General features: G+C 54.4%; 1 protein-coding gene across 5 annotated transcripts in view; it reads left to right on the forward strand.

The window, feature by feature from the left end:
- The first annotated feature begins 1,694 nt into the window (after positions 1–1,694).
- Positions 1,695–15,372, forward strand: part of NAV1 (neuron navigator 1) — a 244,587-nt gene continuing 230,909 nt past the window's right edge. For 4 of the 5 annotated variants that reach the window (XM_072733468.1, XM_072733469.1, XM_072733470.1 and 1 more), the window contains exon 1: positions 1,824–1,944. The gene's annotated coding sequence lies outside the window, so the exon portion shown is untranslated. Of the gene's footprint in view, positions 1,945–15,372 lie in introns of all 5 variants that reach the window. The other variant, XM_072733471.1, reaches the window with a different exon arrangement.

The raw sequence follows: 15,372 nt of genomic DNA on the forward strand, positions 1-15,372 counted from the left end.
GAGGGAGAAGCAGGCTCCATGCACCAGGAGCCGGATGTGGGATTCAATCCCGGGTCTCCAGGATCGCGCCCTGGGCCAAAGGCAGGCGCGAAACTGCTGCGCCACCCAGGGATCCCTTCTTCTTCTTCTTCTTCTTCTTCTTCTTCTTCTTCTTCTTCTTCTTCTTCTTCTTCTTCTTCTTCTTCTCCTTCTTCTTCTCCTTCTTCTTCCTTTTCTTCTTCTTCTTTCTTTTTTTTTAAGATTTTAATTTATTTATTCATGAGAGATGCAGAGAGAGAGAGGCAGAGAGAGAAGCAGGCTCTTCACCAAGCAGGGAGCCCGACGCATGACTTGATCCCGGGACTCCCGGATCCCGCCCTGGGCCCGAGGCAGGCTCTCAACCGCTGAGCCACCCAGGCATCCCCAGACCCTCTTCTAAGGTGTCACCTCTATTTATTGCCCTTTATCCTCCCTACAATCTTATGATGCCGCGACAATTATTATCCCATGTACATACAGCTGAAGAAGTGGAGGTGGTCAGAGAATCAAGAATTTGTTCACAGTCCCAGAGCTACCAAGTGGTAGGTCCAGGATTTGAACCCAGGCGCTCTGCCCCGAGAACCTGTTCTTTTTTTTTTTTTTTTTAATTTTTATTTATTTATGATAGTCACAGAGAGAGAGGCAGAGACACAGGCAGAGGGAGAAGCAGGCTCCATGCACCGGGAGCCCGATGTGGGATTCGATCCCGGGTCTCCAGGATCGCGCCCTGGGCCAAAGGCAGGCGCCAAACCGCTGCGCCACCCAGGGATCCCCCGAGAACCTGTACTTGTAGTCGCTGTACAAAGACGGGGCAAGGGATTCATCTCAGGGGTCCCTCAGACACAGCCCCACTCCCCACCTCAAGACAACTCATTCCTTCCATGGACAAAAACTGCGTAAAGATCCTCTCCCCTGATCAGACGGGGAGGTCTTCAGTGTCGCTGCTGGTCACTGTCCAGCGGCCCTGGATTCTCCCCTTGGGACCGGGCACTAGGACCAGCTGCCGGGAAGGGTCCTTGGGTCCCCGGGGACCAAGATAGGGGCTCTCATTCTCATCCTGACCCTGCTCCCTGATGTTCAGAGACCTCCCCGGCAGCTGGCCCTCACCTTCTCTCCGGCCCCAGTGCCATGCCCAGTGGGCTGCCTGCCGCTGTGGGGTCTCTGGGCCCCATCCCCTGGGGGCCCCGCGGAGCTCACAGCCTTGTCCAGAGGCACAGGTCAGGGGGGCGCAGAGCCGGATGGTCCTCGGGCGGCGAGGGCGGGGAGGGCGGGGAGGGGGTGCCCACGGCGCACCGGCCTGGCCCTCCCGCCCCCTCTCTGTGCCCCGCTCGCACCCCCGCGGCCCTGCCAGGAGGGGGGCGGCGAAGGGCAGCGGAGGGCAGCGGAGTCGCCCTACCTCGCCGCGCGCCTACGCTCCGCGGGCACCTCCGGGCCCCCCGGGAGAGGGCGCAGGGCGCGCGGGTCGGGAGCGCGCGGGGGGGGGGGGCGAGCGGGCGGGGCTCGGTGGTGCCCGGGGGCGGGGCGGGGCGGGGCGGGCAGGAAGGGGTTACGGGGAGGCCGCGTCGGAGGCGGCGGGGAGGCCGGCGCGCGCCCGGGGCAGCGGGTCACCAGGCTCCGCCCCGGCCGCCCGGCCCCGGGGACGCACTTTGTTCGGGTGCCGCCTCCCCGCGCCTGGTGGGGCCGGGCCCGCGGCGGCCCTAGAGCGAGGCGCCCCCGGCCGCGGCCCCCGAGAAACTTTCTGATCGCGAGGAGCGCGCGCCCGGGCCGGCGCCGCGCGGGGGATGCGCCAGTGTGCACGGCGGCGGGGACCCGGACCCGGAGCACCGGCCCCAGCCCCGGCCCCGGCCCCGGCCCCAGCCCCGGCCCCGGCCCCAGCCCCAGCCCGAGCCGGGGACCGGGACCCGGACGCGGACGGCGGGCGCGCGGGTGAGTGTGCGCGGAGGCGGGGCGGGGGTGCGGACGGGGCCGGGGAGGGGACGGGGATGGGGTCGGGGACGGGGACGGGGACGGGGATGGGGACGGGGACGGGGACGGGGACGGGGATGGGGACGGGGACGGGGATGGGGACGGGGACGGGGACGGGGACGGGGAGGGGGACGGGGACGGGGACGGGGACGGGGACGGGGATGGGGACGGGGACGGGGACGGGGATGGGGACGGGGATGGGGAGGGGCCGGGGCCGGGGCCGGGCAGGCTCGCGCTGGGCTCGGGCGGCGCTGGAACAACAGCCGGGGCGCTGCGCGTCTGCCCCGGGGCGGGGGGCTCACCAGGGGGCCGCCCAGTTCCGGCCTTTCCGAGCCTCAGTTTCCCTCCCGCGGGATCCCCGCAGTGTGAAGCGCGTCGAGCCCTCACCGCCGAGCCCCCGAGGGCTGCGCTGCCGCACACGCACACGCACACGCACACGCACACGCGCGTGCCCCACTCGGCCCCGTCCCCGCGGGGCGAGCGGAGCAGCCGGGGCAGGTGACCTCGCTCGCGGGCGGCTCCCGGGTGCGCGGGTGCGGGAGAGGCGTGCGCCCCGCGACCCCCGGGACTGTCCGGCTCTGGCGGCCGCCCAAGGCCAGCGCCCCCGGGACACGGGAGGGGGGAAGGGCGAGGCCGGGTGACTCCGGGGCTCCCCTGCGGGCTCGGCGCCGGGGCTGCCGGGGTCCCCTCCGTGGGAGCGGACGGTGGGACGAGGCATCGCCGAGGTGCGGAGGCCCGGGGGAGGCAGCATCCGGAGGACGTAGGGGGGTATCCTGGGGCTGTCCTGGGGTGTCCTGGGGCTGTGCTGGGGGTGTGCTGGGATGTGCTGGGGCTGTGCTGGGGCTGGGGCTGTGCTGGGGGTGTACTGGGGCTGTGCTGGGGCTGTGCTGGGGGTGTACTGGGGGTGTGCTTGGGCTGTGCTGGGGTGTCCTGGGATTGTACTGGGGGTGTCCTGGAGCTGTGCTGGGGCTGTGCTGGGGCTGTGCTGGGGGTGTACTGGGGGTGTCCTGGAGCTGTGCTGGGGCTGTGCTGGGGCTGTCCTGGGATTGTGTTGGGGGTGTCCTGGGATTGTGCTGGGGATGTGCTGGGGGGTGTGCTGGGGCTGTCCTGGGGCTGTGCTGGGGCTGTCCTGGGATTGTCCTGGGATTGTGCTGGGGCTGAAGTCCGCCCCGCAGACCGGGTGCCTTGTCCCCCAGCCCAACCCTGGAAGATCAGCTGGCGAGTCAATGGGACTTTGTTAGGACCGCCGCGGGGCGCAGCTGGCGCCGGCTTGGGAAGCGCCGGCCCGGGTTGATAAGGCGCCGTGTGTGTGGCTTCCTGTTCCCGAGGTGGGGATGCCCCGGCCTGCTCACAGCGCGGAAGCCTGCGGCCACGGGCCGGGCCTAGGTTTTCATCTTCCCGGATGCTGAGGTCCCCTGCTTCTGGCTGCTGATGGGGCAGCTGGACTTCGCACAAAGAACCCCTCCCCAAGGAGGCGGAGCTGCCCCTTCAGGGGCCTTGGCTGCCCTCAGCCCCCAAACACATGTCCCTACAGCCTCCTTATGGATTTGTTTTTTTTTATCCTGCCTTGAATTTTGGTTAGTGTGTCCTTGAGATGAAACTGGGAAAGGACACTGTGACTATGGACTTCCTCCCCTGAAATTAGAGCTTTATCTCATCTTTCAACATTAATTTCTAGGGGAAGTTATCCGGGCGTAGTTCCCTATCAGCCTGTGTCGCTAACAGCCCAGACGATCAGAGAGCAAATAATTTGCCTGGTTCGGTTTTTCACTTCTTTTAAAATGCAGCTGGGGGACGTTGCTACTCCTGGAAGAACAGACAAGGCTTTTCAGGTCTGTGCTTCAGCCTCTGGGGCCCAGTGACTGAACTTCTCAGGTGAAGGGGGAGCAGCCCCTATTCCCAACTGGAGATTTATACGAACTCCCCTGGGGCAGGTTTCACACTCTACTTTGTGTTTTAGATATTTGGGATCTGTGCACATGCCTTATCCCCCTATGAATGCCGTCTAGCCAGATACCCCATCCCAGCCCCCAGCACGTAGTAGGCACTTTCTAAATGTTTGCTGAGTTGTACAATTGGAAACAATCTAAGGAACACCCACCCAGAGGCCTCCCATCCAAATCAGGTGCCCTTTTATTCATTTTGAGGGAGTTGCTTAATTGCCTCCACCACTCTCTTTCCCTCTTAAAACCTGGTCTATAAGGGGGATTGATTTGCCCACAGATGGGCAATATTTAAGCATCAGGGCTTTTTGTGAGATGTACCTGGGGAGCCCTGGCCTTGGGGAAACTGAAAACAGGAATGCTGTTTCTCCTTCCCTTGCCAGATCTGCTCCCCTCCTGAGTCCACCTGAGCCTCTGGCATCTGCTCAGCCTTGGTCAAGTAGAAAAGAGTGGCCTAGAGTCGGAAAATCTCTTGTCTATTGTTTAAAATTTGTCCTCTTTCCACTTTTCTTTCCAATCAACGTCACTTCCCCTTTCTTTTAAAGTTCTTTTGAGGGGCACCTGGGTGGCTCAGTTACTCTGCCTTTGGCTCAGGTCCTGGGATGAGTCCCGCATGGCGCTCCCCGCAGGGAGCCTGCTTCTCCCTCTGCCTGTGTCTCTGCCTCTCTCTCTGGGTCCGTCATGAATAAATAAAATCTTTAAAAGAAAATAAAGTCCTTTTGAGTTCTTAATGGGTTTGGCCTTTAGAAAAGAAAAAAAAAAACTAGACTGTCAAAGTCAAAAGCCTCTCTTCCCCTCCCACCTCCTGTCCTGCCCCTCCTCCCTTTAGGGATAAGAATCAAGAGGGGGGGATGGACTCAAAGCCACACAGCCCTCTAGGCACAGGTCTTCTGGCCACCAGTCTAGGACTTACTCCTTTTCAGCAAATGCCTTCCTTGCACTCAGAATTTTCTCTGCCTAGTGTTTCCATCCATAGATCTTGGCAGATGTTCCTTAGCTGTCAGTGAGAGAGGAACAGAAACGGGTTAAGGGGAGCTATCTCAGTGATGGAACCAACACCAGCCCTTAGTGTCTCTGGAGTATGGAGAACTAAGAATGTGGCAATACTTGGCAAACCCTTCATCTTTCTGGCCCCTAGTCACAAAACAATAATTAAAAACACTTTTAGTTCCTTCTTCGACGTAAAAAAACAAAAAAAACCCCAACCAACTTTTCAAGTAAGAAACACCCTCTTTGGTATAAACAGTTTGCTGGGCCTAATCTGTTCTTTCAACCTCCCAGGAAGGCTGACTCAGGCCTGATTTCCTCCAAGGGGCCTGGGACTTTGCTTCCCAGCTTCCTGTGACTCTTGAGAGACGTGAAGGGAAGCAGAATGGCCAAGACCCAGGCCTCTCTGAAGTGCCTGCGGATGTGGCGCCTCTTCAGCACGGCCTGTGCAGTCCACCCTGCCACCCCATCAACTCTCTGCTCCACTTAATTTTAATATGAGCTGCACTAATATGCGTGAAAAATGAAAGGTGCTGAAAAGCATGTGCCTCCACCAAGACTGTTAATAACAAAATGTTTCCACTTCAAAGGACCGTGAGACTCTTTTAATAGCCAAGCCTTAGATGCTCTGGAAGCTTTCCTGAATGGGATTTTTTTTTTTTTCATTTCTTTTTCAGGTTGTTCACTGGTGGTGGTAGTATTGAAACACAGCTGATTTTTGTGTGTTGATCCCGTACTTTTGCAACTTTGCCAAATTATTATGTGTGTGTGTTAGCCTTAGTAGCTTTTTGCGCGTGTGGAGTCTTTGGGGGTTTTCTAATGTAGAATCATGTCAACTCTAACTATGGTTCTTCATTTCCAATTCGGATGGAAATGAATTTATTTATTTATTTATTTATTTATTTATTTATTTATTTATTTATTTATTTAATTTTGCTTGAGTTTGTGGTGTTTTCCCGAACTGCTCTGGCTAGAACTTCCAATTCAACGTTGAGTAGCAGTGGTGAGACTGGAGGTCCTGGTCTTGTTACTGATCTTAGAGAAAAAGCTCTCAGTTTCACCATCTAGTGTGATGCTTGCTGTGGGGTTTTCATAAATGTCCTGTGTCATGTTGAGGATATTCCCTTCTATTTCCAATTTCCTAAGTGTTTTCATCATGAAAGGTGTTGGATTTTGTCAGATTCTTTTTTCTGCGCCAATTAAGATAATCATGTGTCTTGGTTACATTACATTGATCGTTTTTTGCATGTTGAATTACCCTTCCATTTCTGGGATAAATCCCTCTGAAACTTTTTTTTTTTTAATTTGCAAAGTTTTCTTCCTTTTATTTAAAAAGACTGAAGATGGGGCACCTGGGTGGCTCAGTTAAGCATCTGACTCTTAGTTTCAGCTCAGATCATGATCACGTGGTCGTGCGTCGGGCTCTTGCACTCAGCACTCAGTGTGGAGTCAGCTTCTGATCCTCTCTCTCCCTCCTGCTCACTTTGTCTCTTTCTTTCTCTCTCAAATTAAAAAAAAATCTTTTTTAAATAGATTTTATTTATTCATGAGAGACATAGAGAGAGAGGCAGAGACACAGGCAGAGGGAGAAGCAGGCTCCCTGCGGGGAGCCCGATGTGGGACTCAATCCCAGGACCCTGGGGTCACGCCCTGTGCCGGAGGCAGACGCTCAACCACTGAGCCACCCAGGTGTCTCCCGCAAAAAGAAAGAAAAAAAGAAAAAGAAAAGAAAATCTTAAAAAGACTGAAGAGAATTTGACACAATGCTAGCAGTGCAGTTTGGTGGGTCAATGCACATTCGTTCTATTTTTCTTATAGTCACTGTACTTGAAACGTTAAACAGATTTTTTATTGTGGTAAAATATATGTAACATAAAAGTGACCATTTTAACCACTTTTAAGTGTGCAGTTCAGTAGCATTAAGTGCATTCCCCTTGTTGTATGAGCATCGCCATCATCTGCAGAACTTTCTGGTCCTCCCGGGCGGAAACTCCGTGCCTGCTATGTAAGTTAGCTCCGCACTCTCTGCTCCCCCCCCAGCTCCTGGCAGTCACCATTCCGCTTTTTATCTCTATGAGTTAGTGAAGACTCTGTAATAGCTCGAGAAGTCAGGACTTCATGGCTTTGATTGAGGGACGAAAGGGCCTCACCTGCCTTCCAAAGGGAACATCCTGGAGGGATTTCGATTCGGATATTCTTGACTTACAGACAGCCCCTCAACAACCACCCCCGTGTCCCAGATGTTGGGCCCGGATGTAGAGAAGAACGGATCCCCGGTGGTCGCGAGGCTCAGAGGGCACCCAGCTCTGCCTCTGCGTGAGCTTCATTTTCTCCAGTTCACTGGTCCTCCGCCTTGGCTGCGCATTAGAATCACCTGGGGAGCTTTTAAAAATTACTGATTCCTGGGCCCACCCCCAAGAGGTTCGTCTTCATCTGGTTCGGATTGCAGCCCTGGGGTCTGTCATTGTCTAAGGCCCCTGCAGTGACTCTGATGCACAGTGAGGGTTTCAACCGCTCAGTGGTTGAGCTGATTTACTCCCTGGAACCCTTGGCTGGTCACAGCTTCCAGTGACGCAATTCCCTCCCCATCTGGACAATAATACTGACCCACTTTACATCCCTCCCCTGATTTTAAAATCCATTTGTAAATAGAATAAATGTCAACTTCTGTAGAATTAAACTTGCAAACTCGTAAAGAGCCTTAACTGTCCTGCAGCCCTATTTCTTTTTTCCTTTTGCAGATACATCAGGCCCCCCTAAAACATCCCCACCAGGGGTCATCCAGCTTGGACACCTCTGTTGCTGGGCAACTCCCAGCAACGGTGGGTGTGTTGCAATCATCTTATTCCATATTTGGACAGCTTGGTCTCTCAGAGTTTCTTCTTGTATTAATCTGTCATGGGTGTGATTCCTACCCATTGGGGAAAGATACCAAAAGGTGAACGGGCTTCACCAAAACGCATCCCCAAATAAACTTAGGGGATATGCAACATAAAGCATGTGGAATAAGTGCAGTTGCCCCACACAGTGACAGCCCTTCAATATTTGGAAATGGCTACAGTGTGCCTGCCCTGTCTTTTCCTCTCTGCTCTCGGCTGCCCTGTTTTTTTTGCAGATCTCCTTCATTGGATGTGTTCTCAAGTATTTTCTGGGAAGATGTATGAGGTAATAGCAAGAATTAGCAAGAATTTAGATCATGAAATGAGCCAGACTTGGAGTCAAGGTCCAAGTCTTGACTTTGTGTGTCAGGTCCTTAGCGCGTGATGAGTGTTCAGCAAATACTAGCCATTGCAATCACGTTATCCACAGTGACATCATTATCTCTAGCTGCGTGACCTGAAGCCGGCCAGGGAAACTCTCAGAGACTCAGTCCCCCCCACCCCCCAAGAAAAGTCAAATGAAAATGCCTTACTCCAAAGACCGTGTTCCCCAGCTTGCCTGAGCTCAACCTCCTTCCTGCCCTTCAGTGATCCCTGTGTTCTGGCAAGTTTGGGAAATGCAGGTGGGGAGTGACTATGGATCAAGTGAGGCCACTTGAGCCCTGACCCAGTCCTGGGCCGTGCAGGGTGTGAGCTCAGTTCATCCAGATTGGCCCCCCCCCCGCTCCCCCCGTTATACTAATAACCCTTAAGACAAGCTACAGTTTCTCTCCATTTGAATGTGTTGTGTCCAGAATGAAATGCAGCACTTGGTTACGGGCTACTGGCACCATCGCCCATGATCAGTTGGGCAAAGCAGCTTTTTTTCCCCTTCAATTTGTAGATTGTCCCTGCACACCTGCAAACTGGCCTGTCAGGGAAAAGACGGGAGCATGAGGGCATAAAGGGGTGAGAGTCTGATCACACCTTCTGCTTTGTATTGTTTGTTGTTGAACTGATTTGTTTCGTTTTGGTGTTACCTGATTTTTTTTCTCTTTTCTTTCTTTCTTTTTTTTTTTTTTTTTGGTAGATGGCAAGGATAGCATAGAATGTAAAGTCAATTCCCAGTGCCTCTTTTCCCAGTTCATTGGTGCAGATAATTGAGTTGACTGGAAGGAGTATCCGGGTTCTGGGTAGTGCTAAGATGCCAACTGTTCTCTTCCTGCTTTCCTTTTAACACGAGAGAGACAGCTGACGAGACACCCGGTGACGGAGCCTCAGCCAGGACCCAGACTGGGCAGCTGTCTGCCTGGCTGTGCATCTGGGGCGCTTCTGTCCCTCTGCCCTCCCTCCCCAGAGCTTCTGAAGCAGGTCTCCGTTACCCCGGGTGTCCCCACACCGCAGAATGCTGACCGTCAGCCTCCTACCTGGGAGCTCTCCATCACCTCCCAGGCATGGTCAGCTCTCTAAGGGCTTTATGACCTCAGCAAAGCTGCCCCCACCTCCCTGGGAGGGACTGTTGGGAACTGCAGTGTTGGGCCCACACCTAATTCCCAGAGTAGGCAAAGGGCTGCGTGACCTTAGGTGCTTTCCAGCCCTGCAGGTGCCCCTCTGTCCCCCGCAGCCGCCACGCCATAAGGTTTTATTCTGAAAAATGTCCAATCAGTAGAGAAAGTGAAAGAGTAGTACCATTCATTAATGTCTGGACTCACTAATTGTTAACATTTTAAAAAAAAGATTTTATTTATTCATGAGAGACACAGAGAGAGGCAGAGACCCAAGCAGAGGGAGAAGCAGGCTCCCTGCGGGGAGCCCGATGTGGGACTCGATCCCAGGACCCCAGGGTCACACCCTGAGCCAGAGGCAGATGCTCAACCGCTGAGCCACCCAGGCGTCCCTTGTTAACAATTTTTTTTTTTTAATTTTTTTTTTTATTTATTTATGATAGTCACACAGAGAGAGAGAGAGGCAGAGACACAGGCAGAGGGAGAAGCAGGCTCCATGCACCGGGAGCCCGATGTGGGATTCGATCCCGGGTCTCCAGGATCGCGCCCTGGGCCAAAGACAGGCGCTAAACCACTGCGCCACCCAGGGATCCCCCTTGTTAACAATTTTTTAAAAGAATTTATTTATTTGAGAGAGAGAGCATGAATGGGGCGGGGGCAAAGGGACAGGGAGAAGACTCCCCGCTAAGCGGGGAGCCCCATGTGGGGCTCGATCGGGGGCTCCAGGGGGAGCTAGGCAAGGGGCTCTGGGCTCTAACCCACGACCTCGAGATCATGACCTAATGGACTGAGCCACCCAGGCGGCCCTGATGGTTAGCATTTTGCTACACTGTGCTCCCTCTGTCTCTGTCTCTCTAATAAAACTCCTGAGCCATTGGAAAATGATTTGCTGACATTGTGACACTTAGGCCCTAAATACTTCAACATGTATTTCCGAAGGACAAGGGCGTTTGCCTACATAACCACAGCCAATGGTACTGGCTTTAGCAGAAGTGTTTAATCTACGGGCCATATTCATACTTTCCGGTTGTGCCCCAAGTGCTCTTTAGAGAGCGCTGTGCATTTTTTCCCACCGCAGCCTGCTGTGTGGAGGCTCGAACTGCAGCTTTCTCTCCCAGAAGAAGGACACGAAGTCCTGATCCTTTAAATTGGGATCGTGATGCTCGGAGTACAAAGTACTTCAGTTGCACTTAATCTTTATAGCCGCCGAGTGAGATAGATACTGACGTCCCGGGCGCCCTGGGAGTGTTAATACTTCTGTTCTAAACATAATGCAAAGAGTCTTATAATTTTGCTTTCCAAGGTGTTTGGACATTGGTGACTCATTTCTTAATAATTTAAAATTGGCTACTTCTTGGGATCCCTGGGAGGCTCAGTGATTAAGCGTCTGCCTTTGGCTCAGGGCGTGAACCTGGGGTCCTGGGATCGAGTCCCACATCCGGCTCCCCACAGGGAGCCTGCTTCTCTCTCTGCCTCTCTCTGTGTGTCTCTCACGAATACATAAATAAAATCTTAAAAAAAAAATAAAATAAAATTGGGTACTTCTTGGTAACCCTGAACATATACAGAAACTACTGTGAAGTGAGAAAAGATTTGTCACCTATAAGTGATTTCCAAATATAATTAATTTCTATGAAAATTACATTTACATATCGATGCAGTTGATACGATGTTTCATTTTGTAGATGTTTCGCTAAACTATGGCTAGTCTCCATTTTGAAGCTTTATTTTTTTGTATCGTGGAACCCATGACGTTGTCTCCCATGGGCCTCCGAAAAGCTGCTGGGTCGCAGGCCTTCCGTCCTAGACACAGGTGGGGTGGGCGGGGAGCACACCTCTGGTCCCCGAGGGACCTGTGGGTGAGTATTGGAGACCGGCATCACTCGGGGACATTCGTGGCCTGAGCCTGGGAGTGCGGCTGAGCTCTTAGGAAGTCACAAGACCCAAATCCCATCCTCCTGTCGTGGGTCCTTCTGGGGTCTTGACTGCAGAGCTTCCTGCAGCTTAGGGTATGGCCTTCACTGACCTACTTCACAGCCAACCCCTCATTTCCTTTGCATGGCAACCCTAGGAGGCGGTAAGGCAGTCGGTCCTCTTTATACACGCGGGGAAGGAGGACTCGTGAGGCTGGGTAAGTTGCCCAAGGCCTTATACAGCAGAGGGGGGAGCGTCTTCAACGGCCTGTGGTTGTCCTGATACACAAATGCAGAAATCACATTGAGGTTTTCTGTTTGTTTGTTTTAAAGACTTTATTTATTTATTTGAGAGTGAGAACACGAGTCGGGGGAGGGGCGGAGGGAAAAGAGAAGCAGAGGGATGCTCAGCCCCCGGCTGAGCAGGGAGCCTGATGCGGGGCTCCATCCCAGGACCTGGATCCTGACCTGAGTTGAAGGCAGACGCTGAGCCGACGAAGCCACCCAGGCGCCCCACATTGAAGGTTTTTTTTTTTTTTAAACTAATTTTGCTACTCTATTTATTTTGACAAGTCCTTAAGATTTGTCTGTCAGAGAAAGCTACTTAAAAGTACATCACCAATTTTATCCCTCCTGCTAATTTTACCCAGTCAAGGGAACAATGTAAAAGTGTTATATTTTGAGTTCTGTCTCTCATTTCCTCCCCCGAGTTGAAAATAACTATTGTGTGTGAATCTAGGGCCGCGTTAAGCTGGCAGTCCTTAAAGACTTTTGCTTTTTAGCTGGTCTGGACCTGTAAACTGGCCTCTCCCCGTTTACACACCTCCTGTGATATCCAGATCTCTCTCTGCCACTCATTACCCACCTCCTTAGGGGATGTCATCACAAAGACACATCTGTTAAGGCCACATCGCACCTCTGAGTCATCTCCCCACTTCCTCTTGCTGGCCGTGGCCAGAAAGAAATGAGAGGCCACTCGGGAGGCTCAGAAAGTGACCGCAGGGTTGGGGTGGCTGTGGGAAGTAGGTGGGAAGGGCCGTTGTGAGCTGGCCACGGAGACCATGATACTCTCATACCCACATCCAGCCCCAGACAAAGGCCTCTGTGTTTGGGATGGCAGGGCTGGGGCAGATGGGGGGGGGATGTGCCGGTATAGTCTGGGAGACGCTCCCCAGGGCAGAGACAAGCGTGCAGAGTCGTACTCTGCTGGCAGTAGCCTAGCTGTGTCTTGGCACATAGTAGGGCTCATTGATTGCTCCCAGGATAAGGGATGCTTGTCCTTAAGCTGAGGGATGGCTGGGAATGAATGTAAGTGCCGTTGGTCCTGAATTCCCCTGGCTGGCTTGGAGGCCACCTCCTTGCTTCCTTGGCTGCTCCCTGACATGCGGCCTCTGAGTGAATGGCTGTCGTGGAAATTGCAGTCTTTGGAGTCAGCCCGACCCACCAGGAGCCTCCCTGAGCTTCGGTTTCCTCACCTGCCAGTGGGGGCAGTCATACCTACCACGGGGCTCTGAGGGTCATCCTGAGGCTGTTACAGACCCTCCGGCGTAAAGCGAATGGGAGAGTCATCATCGGCCTGGATCCTGATGCCCCCGTGGCCCTCCACCCTTGGTCCTGGGTGGGTCAGCGCAGCCTAGACTGCGTGACCGAGCAAAACGAAGGATGCCGCAAGCATTCGGCTCCCCAGCTCTGCACACTGTGCTTCTGGGTGGATTTACCCCCAAAGGGGTGTTTATGTACCAGACAGGGGGAAATGTTTCCTTGTCTGAGGGTCAGACAGACCGGGTGGGAGTGGTGCCGGCTGGAAGACGTATGGTCCCTCTGGGCCCCTCTGGGCTCCAGACTGCAGGCCTCTGGGGGTGTGGGGGAGTGGAGTGGCCTGGGGTTTTGTTTGGCAAAGCCCGCCTATTATCTGGCCCAGGCTGTGTTTCCAGGGCATTATAAATAGCACTGGCTTCGGGAGGAGAGGTCGCAGATGTGGCCGAGGCAGAGTGGATGGGAAGGTGGGAGATTGGAAATGATGAGCTCGAGCCTTTGTGGGCCGGAGCACAGGCTGGGGCCGTCTCCATGGCAGTGGGACACCAGGGAGCGCTCAGCCTGGGTGCCTTGGAGGCAGAAGGCCTGACTTACAAGCCAGAAAAGCCTGTGCTCAGTGGCCCGTGGGCCAGAGCTGCCCGTTCTATTTGCTTCCATCTGCCTCTTTGTGGAGAGCCCGGAGCGGCTGCCTGAACCCGGGCGGGGGATGGAGCAAGAGCCCAAGCAAGGTTCCAGGCCTAGAGACATGAGTAGAAGCAAATGGCTCCTCACCTTGAGCAGCACCCTGTCCCCCCCCCCCCCCCCCCGTGTGCCCTGGGGCTGCCTTTCCCTCCAGGAGAGAGAGAGAGAGAGAGAGAGAGAACCCCTTACTCTTCTATTTCTTTCTATTCTCTTCTAAATTGAGGTATTTTTTTAAAAAAATATTTATTTATGATAGACATAGAGAGAGAGAGAGAGAGGCAGAGACCCAGGCAGAGGGAACAGCAGGCTCCATGCAGGGAGCCCGACGTGGGACTCGATCCCGGGTCTGCAGGATCACGCCCTGGGCCCAAGGTGGTGCTAAACCGCTGTGCTACCGGGGCTGCCCGCGTTATGTTTTATAAACCGTGAAATGCACGATCTTAAGTGTCCAGGGCGATGCTTTCTTGACGGATGAATACACCTTCATACCCCACGTCCCAGCCCAGGCGCCGAGCGCCTCCCGCGGCCGCACTCCCCAGCTGTGTGCACCCCCCCACGGCGTCACCGTGCTGAGTCTTATTACCGTAGATTAGTGCTGCCCCTTCTTGAGCGTCCCGTACACAGGCTCGCAGCGTATGATCTGTTTTGCATCCAGCATCTTTAGCTCAACGTAATATTTTTGAAAATCACCTGTGTTGGATGATGTAGTCTTTTCCTTTGAACTTCTGATGTGGGAACGCACCACGGGGCGGGGGGGCGGTTAAGCGGCTGCCTTCAGCTCAGGTCATGACCCCAGGGTCCTGGGATCGAGGTCAGGCTCCCAGCTCAGCGAGGAGTCTGCTTCTCCCTCTGCCCCGTCCCCTGCTTGTGCGCTCTCCCCCGCTCATTCTTTCTCTCAAATAAATAAAATCTTTTTTTTTTTTTAAAAAGGAACGCAGGCCAGTTTGTTTATGGGGGAGCCCTTTCAATTGCTTCCATTGCTCTAGGATTTACATGTGCTGAGCATCAGTAGGGTATCTGCCAGGGTTTTGAACGTTAAGGAGCTAGGAGTCTTTGACATCGGCAGTGCCACCTGTTTTCCCAGAGCGCTTCCCGCTTCGGTGGCTGCCTGTGAGGCCACAGTACCTTTTCTTTCCTTCACGAAGCGGAAACCATCCTTACCTCGGAGAGGTAACTAGATGTTGGGATCACTAGTTGAGAGGCAGCTGGTTTCCCCGTAAGACAGGTTGTTCTCTGACCTGAATGGAGCAGGTGCGTCTGGACAGGCAGGAGAGCCTGGCCCTGCGTACAGGACGCGGAGATCACTAGCCTACAGGTGGTGGGAAGACCCAAGGCCCAGAGCAGGGAGGTGACATGAAGCAGCGCCCTAACAGGAGTACGGTCCAGATCTGCTTTGTTCAACAAGGGGACCTCTGCCTCGGCACCTCGCACAGAACCTGGCGTACTGTGGACTTTTGAGGAGGTGTGGAACGAACTAGCGGGTTGCACGAGGGGGCGTTGGGCCAGCAGATGCGCTGTCCCGTTCTAGACAGAGGGCTGAGCGAGGGCAGCCCTGCCGGGAAAGGAATTGGAGAGTGGGTGGGTTTCTCATAAAGGAAAACCCAACAGGACTTCAGGAGTTGGCCACGGAAGGGACGCAAGAGAGAGGAGAATCGGGGAAACACGCCGTCTTTTTGAAGAGCACTGGACGGAGAGCCGGGTGGGCCTGCGTTAGGGTCCCGGTGCTCATCTTTTAAGTAGACATAATACCGTGCACCGGTTGGCTCGAACTGGGTAACGAAGGTCCATCCATTGGGCGGCTTTAGACAACAGCAATCTACGGTCTCAGTTCCAGAAGCTGGAAGTCTAAAACTGAAGTGTCGGCTGGGCCGTGCTCCCCCTGAAACCTGTTCTGGAGAAGCCCTCCTCGCCGCCTCTGGCTTCTGGCGCTTGCCGGCGGTGCTTGGCATTCCGTGGCTTATGGATG

Source organism: Vulpes vulpes, chromosome 13 (assembly GCF_048418805.1).
Source record: "Vulpes vulpes isolate BD-2025 chromosome 13, VulVul3, whole genome shotgun sequence".
NCBI lineage: Eukaryota > Metazoa > Chordata > Mammalia > Carnivora > Canidae > Vulpes > Vulpes vulpes.